The 5,602-nt window shown below is 46.7% G+C and overlaps 1 long non-coding RNA gene across 1 annotated transcript; it reads right to left on the minus strand.

Annotated features, from left to right (window-relative positions):
• Positions 1-1,269: 1,269 nt before the first annotated feature.
• LOC124687696 lies at positions 1,270-2,623 on the minus strand. The gene is made up of 4 exons (XR_006998281.1): positions 2,143-2,623; positions 1,981-2,051; positions 1,792-1,891; positions 1,270-1,316 (listed from the first exon to the last, which is right to left on the minus strand). It is a non-coding gene; the product is annotated as an uncharacterized LOC124687696 (long non-coding RNA).
• Positions 2,624-5,602: the final 2,979 nt, after the last annotated feature.

A 5,602-nucleotide genomic window follows, 5' to 3' on the forward strand; every position in this document is an offset into this window, starting at 1 on the left:
AAAGGCGAGAGTAAGTACCAAGGAACGAACTCCGGCACGTACTTAGCGAGACTAGAAATGGCTATGCTCGCCGAGCGAGTATATATATATATATCGCCTGGGGCTATATGGTAGGTTTAGCGGCGGCGAAACTATAACCAATAGAGACACGCTACAACATCCGTCTACTCAGAGAAGATAAGAGAGCGCACAAGGTAACAGATAAATACTACGCAAACATAACCCGACCGATTACACATATCCCCTTCAACAAAGCGAAGAGGCAATGTAAAAGGCACTCAACGGTGGACAAGTTTTATTAGGTATCGGTTGTAGTAATGCTATATTACTACACAAGTTATTATCAGATTATTAACAACATGTATAAAGTGTAAGTTGTTCTATGATCAAGCCATACAATTCCAAGTCGTCCATAACCGCGGACACGGCTTATCGATAAGATGTACACCCTGCAGGGTTGCCCAAATGTAACCATACGCATGCTCGAACCCACTTACTACAGGTGGAGTCTCACATCAAGACCGTTCCCAATGCAAGAGAAAGTTTAATGGGAGCCACCCAACTAAGCTACCCATGACGAAGTTCGGCCGTACTCCGATACGGACCCAGAGGTTGCGATGGCATCCAAGGCGGGCACTAACGACCGGCCAAGGATAAGTCGGCACGCAATATGAGTACAGTACAGAAATAAACACCCGAAGGCAACAGGAAGTAAATCGTGCATCATGCATATGGGCAAATGAAACCAAGGTTGTGGCTCCCAATAAACAGACTCAAGGAAAGGTAGTGGGTGATGGGGGTCCCACTCCCCCACGTACGGGTAGAGCGCTCAATCTCTGAACGTATAACAAGAACTCGGGTCCTAGGGGACATTAGCAAGTCAAAGTTCCGATGCTTTCGCAAAGGGGCTCACGGATGCCTCTCGCTTACAATTTTAGTTGTTAACAATTAAATAAAGCATGTGTATCTCCAACAACTGATATAGCATGTGATAACCTCCCAACAACCCAACATATCGCGATAACAGATCGAGATAAACAACAGAGCCTAAACACGCCTACGACTCGCAAGGCTCAAACATCAAGCAACGGCTATGGGTAAGGAATGATACATATAGGATTATTATGGTAACAAGTGGAATAGGACACATGACTCGATAAAGAATCGCAACATAAGGATAGCAGTGCGAGAGAGAGCAAAATATAAAATAGGTGAAGGAGGTGGGCTCGCCTGTGAAAAGCTGCAGAAGAACTTGTCGGAGAACTCGTCGTATCTCACATCAACACTTCGTGATCCTATCCGGGAAGAAGCAAATGCTGGGAAAACAACGCATGCAAGTCTTACTACTACGGATAAAGAAGATCCAGCATGTACGAGATGGTATGCATGGCATGGCAAATATGGTGCAATGCAATTTATCCATATTAATCGGAGTCGGAACCCCGTACAAACAAATTAAGGTTGGAGTTGCATTTCTACCGATAAATTTAAGTGTTGGTTAGCATGGCATAACATGGCAAGGGTGCGCTACTTCAATATTAAACAGAGCAGGGAAATCCTAGTTGGAAACCCAAAATACTCCGCATATATGTGGGGTGAACATGCACAACTATCAACGCGCGTCATGATGCGAGATGCAAACAGATGAATGGATGGCATATTAATGATCCTTGTATTTTGCTGATCAATTTTCATATATAGAACATTTTATTTGGAGTTACCAATTTAAAGATATGAATTTTGGAAGATTTTGCAAACAGGAATAGAAGCAGATAGAGACACGGGCTGGACCTGAGGGGAGGCGGCGACGGATAGCGGCCCACCGCGCTCTGGGCGATGAAGATGCTCACGACGAGTGGGCTGAGGCCCATCTGCAGAAGATCTAGCAGATCTGGCATAAACAGAACAAAAAGATGGGCTTAAAACGCATCTGGCTGGAATAGAACCCAAGACCTCCCGGAACTGGGCTATGGAACGAACCAGCTCAGCTACATGTTGTTGCTGGTTTGGAAGGTCTCCCACGCAAGGTAAACCATTTGTGCCTGCGGGATCTGAACGAAAAAGAGGAAAGAAAGGGATTTAATTGACCACCGTGGAGATTTGATCTTGAGATCTCATGGGATAGCAAAACCAGGATGTTACCACTGCGCTGCCTGATCGGATGGTGATGGTTGTGGGTCGCCCGACTACTAGAAGCAGAGAGAGGCGGAGCTCGGGCATGGCGTCCATGGCGGAAGATCCTGGTCGGAGAAGAACTTGATGGCTGCGGACGAAACAGCACGAGCGCGAGGCGTCGGGGGTGCGCCTGGATACGGGGAAATCGTGGATGTGCTTGGTTTGGCCGGAGAAGGACGAGGGCGGCCGGAATCGGGGAAGAAGCTTGGAGTCTGGCACGAAGAATCGGCGACCTTGCGCTCAACTCGGGGCCTCTCGGGACGATTCCGCGCACCAGGAGATAGAGGACGACGAGGCGCATCTGCCGATGCCCTCAGAACGGCGGGGGAGGGTCTGTAGTGGCGGCGCCATGGTGAAGAGGATGGTGGAAGTATGATTTTCTCCTGTTCGTTTTCTCACAGAGAAGAGAAGAGAGAAAGGGTGGAGGGAGGTAGGTGGCGGCGGGATGGATGGGAGATAGGGCTAGGGTTTGCTGCTTTGGGGAAGGGGAATAAAAGGGGAGAGGGAGCAGGTGGGTGAGGCAACCATGTGCGGTGGTGGTCACGCCACCGTGCGTGAAGAAGAAAGCGACAGGAGATCTTTCTCCTAGCGAAGGGGTATGCGGGCTCAGTGGGCTGGGCCGCCTCAGGCTGAAGAAGGAAGGAAGATGGGCCGCCGGATTGGAGAGGTGGAGGGAAGGAAATGGGCTAGGGAGAGAGGGAGCCCAAGGGAGATTTTCAAACCTTTTTCTTTCTTTGTTTTAAAACCAGATTTTGAAAACCATTTCAAACCAAACCAAAGCAGCACAAAATTTTATTTTGAAGTTTGAAAACATTTGAAAATAATTTTATTGGTTAGGAAGGTTTGGTGTTAGAGTGTTATTAAAAGAAAAGATAAGGGGAAGTTTTATATATAGAAACCATATGAGAGGAAAACAAAACAAAACAAAATAATTTAGGGTTTATAAAATAATTTTATTTTGTTAAAATCATGGATGATATGATGCATGATGACATGATGATGCATAATAGAAAAAGAACAAACAAATCTAATAGGGTGCTACCCGGGGCCGTTACAATCGACACCACTAACAAGGGATCGCGTCCCGAGATCCCACGTCTAGGTACGGGGGAAAGAGAGGTGAACTATCTGATCTTCTGGGGACGTGTCGATCTCCTCGACACCACTAACAAGAGTTCTTGCTCCATGAAGGACGGTCGACACCACTAACAAGAAGTCGTTGTTCTGTTGTTGATGATGCGCTACCGTCGGGATCCTCCGAAGATCGGACCTAATAGGTGAGGGGCAAAGACCGTCCAACACGCGTGGAGTTCTAAGACTCAGAAACACAGATAAGAGAGAAGACTCAAAATCGCAAAGGTAAGAGGAGAAAGAATATAGGTAAGGAGAAAAATCAGAGCTAATCAGATCTATCCAACGACTTTTGAAAATAGGTTTTGCACTAGACACAACAACGTCCGTTGGCAAGGTTATCCTACAGGCTGGACTAGTGGGGTACCGTCAACCTGAGCTCTGATACCAACTTGTGACGCCCCCGGAACCGGTACCATGAGGATTCCAGCGATCCCGCCGAAATCCGCACGATATCGATTCAGAGACGCCCTCCAACACGACGTGGGCGACGAATCACACACGTGATGCCAGAGGAATTAACACGAGGGGTAACATTACAACAGATTTACAATAGATCCCACAAGAAACATATATATTACAACAACGACTCCAACGAGTCAAGATACAAATAGACAATACAAAGATCCAAATCATACAGAAGATCGAATACGTCCGAGTACGGACAAGATACAAATTGGACTAAGAGTCCCGAAGATAAACGATGGCGTCCATAACCCTCGCCCGTGCCAAGCCGAAGGGTAACCTTGCTAACATCGTCATCTCGTACTCGTCAAAGTCGGGCCATCGGTTGCCGACAAAAGGGAGGAAGCAAAAGAGAAAAAGGAAAGGCGAGAGTAAGTACCAAGGAACGAACTCCGGCACGTACTTAGCGAGACTAGAAATGGCTATGCTCGCCGAGCGAGTATATATATATATATCGCCTGGGGCTATATGGTAGGTTTAGCGGCGGCGAAACTATAACCAATAGAGACACGCTACAACATCCGTCTACTCAGAGAAGATAAGAGAGCGCACAAGGTAACAGATAAATACTACGCAAACATAACCCAGCCGATTACACATATCCCCTTCAACAAAGCGAAGAGGCAATGTAAAAGGCACTCAACGGTGGACAAGTTTTATTAGGTATCGGTTGTAGTAATGCTATATTACTACACAAGTTATTATCAGATTATTAACAACATGTATAAAGTGTAAGTTGTTCTATGATCAAGCCATACAATTCCAAGTCGTCCATAACCGCGGACACGGCTTATCGATAAGATGTACACCCCCGCGGGGTTGCCCAAATGTAACCATACGCATGCTCGAACCCACTTACTACAGTGGAGTCTCACATCAAGACCGTTCCCAATGCAAGAGAAAGTTTAATGGGAGCCACCCAACTAAGCTACCCGTGACGAAGTTCGGCCGTACTCCGATACGGACCCGCAGGTTGCGATGGCGTCCAAGGCGGGCACTAACGACCGGCCAAGGATAAGTCGGCACGCAATATGAGTACAAAGATGAAATAAACACCCGAAGGCAACAGGAAGTAAATCGTGCATCATGCATATGGGCAAATAAAACCAAGGTTGTGGCTCCCAATAAACAGACTCAAGGAAAGGTAGTGGGTGATGGGGGTCCCACTCCCCCACGTACGGGTAGAGCGCTCAATCTCGGAACAGATAACAAGAACTCGGGTCCTAGGGGACATTAGCAAGTCAAAGTTCCGATGCTTTCGCAAAGGGGCTCACGGATGCCTCCGCTTACAATTTTAGTTGTTAACAATTAAATAAAGCATGTGTATCTCCAACAACCGATATAGCATGTGATAACCTCCCAACAACCCAACATATCCCGATAACGGATCGAGATAAACAACGAGCCTAAACACGCCTACGACTCGCAAGGCTCAAACATCAAGCAACGGCTATGGGTAAGGAATGATACATATAGGATTATTATGGTAACAAGTGGAATAGGACACATGACTCGATAAAGAATCGCAACATAAGGATAGCAGTGCGAGAGAGAGCAAAATATAAAATAGGTGAAGGAGGTGGGCTCGCCTGTGAAAAGTTGCAGAAGAACTTGTCGGAGAACTCGTCGTATCTCACATCAACACTTCGTGATCCTATCCGGGAAGAAGCAAATGCTGGGAAAACAACGCATGCAAGTCTTACTACTACGGATAAAGAAGATCCAGCATGTACGAGATGGTATGCATGGCATGGCAAATATGGTGCAATGCAATTTATCCATATTAATCGGAGTCGGAACCCCGGACAAACAAATTAGGTTGGAGTTGCAT

This window comes from Lolium rigidum, chromosome 2, assembly GCF_022539505.1.
Source record: "Lolium rigidum isolate FL_2022 chromosome 2, APGP_CSIRO_Lrig_0.1, whole genome shotgun sequence".
Lineage (NCBI taxonomy): Eukaryota > Viridiplantae > Streptophyta > Magnoliopsida > Poales > Poaceae > Lolium > Lolium rigidum.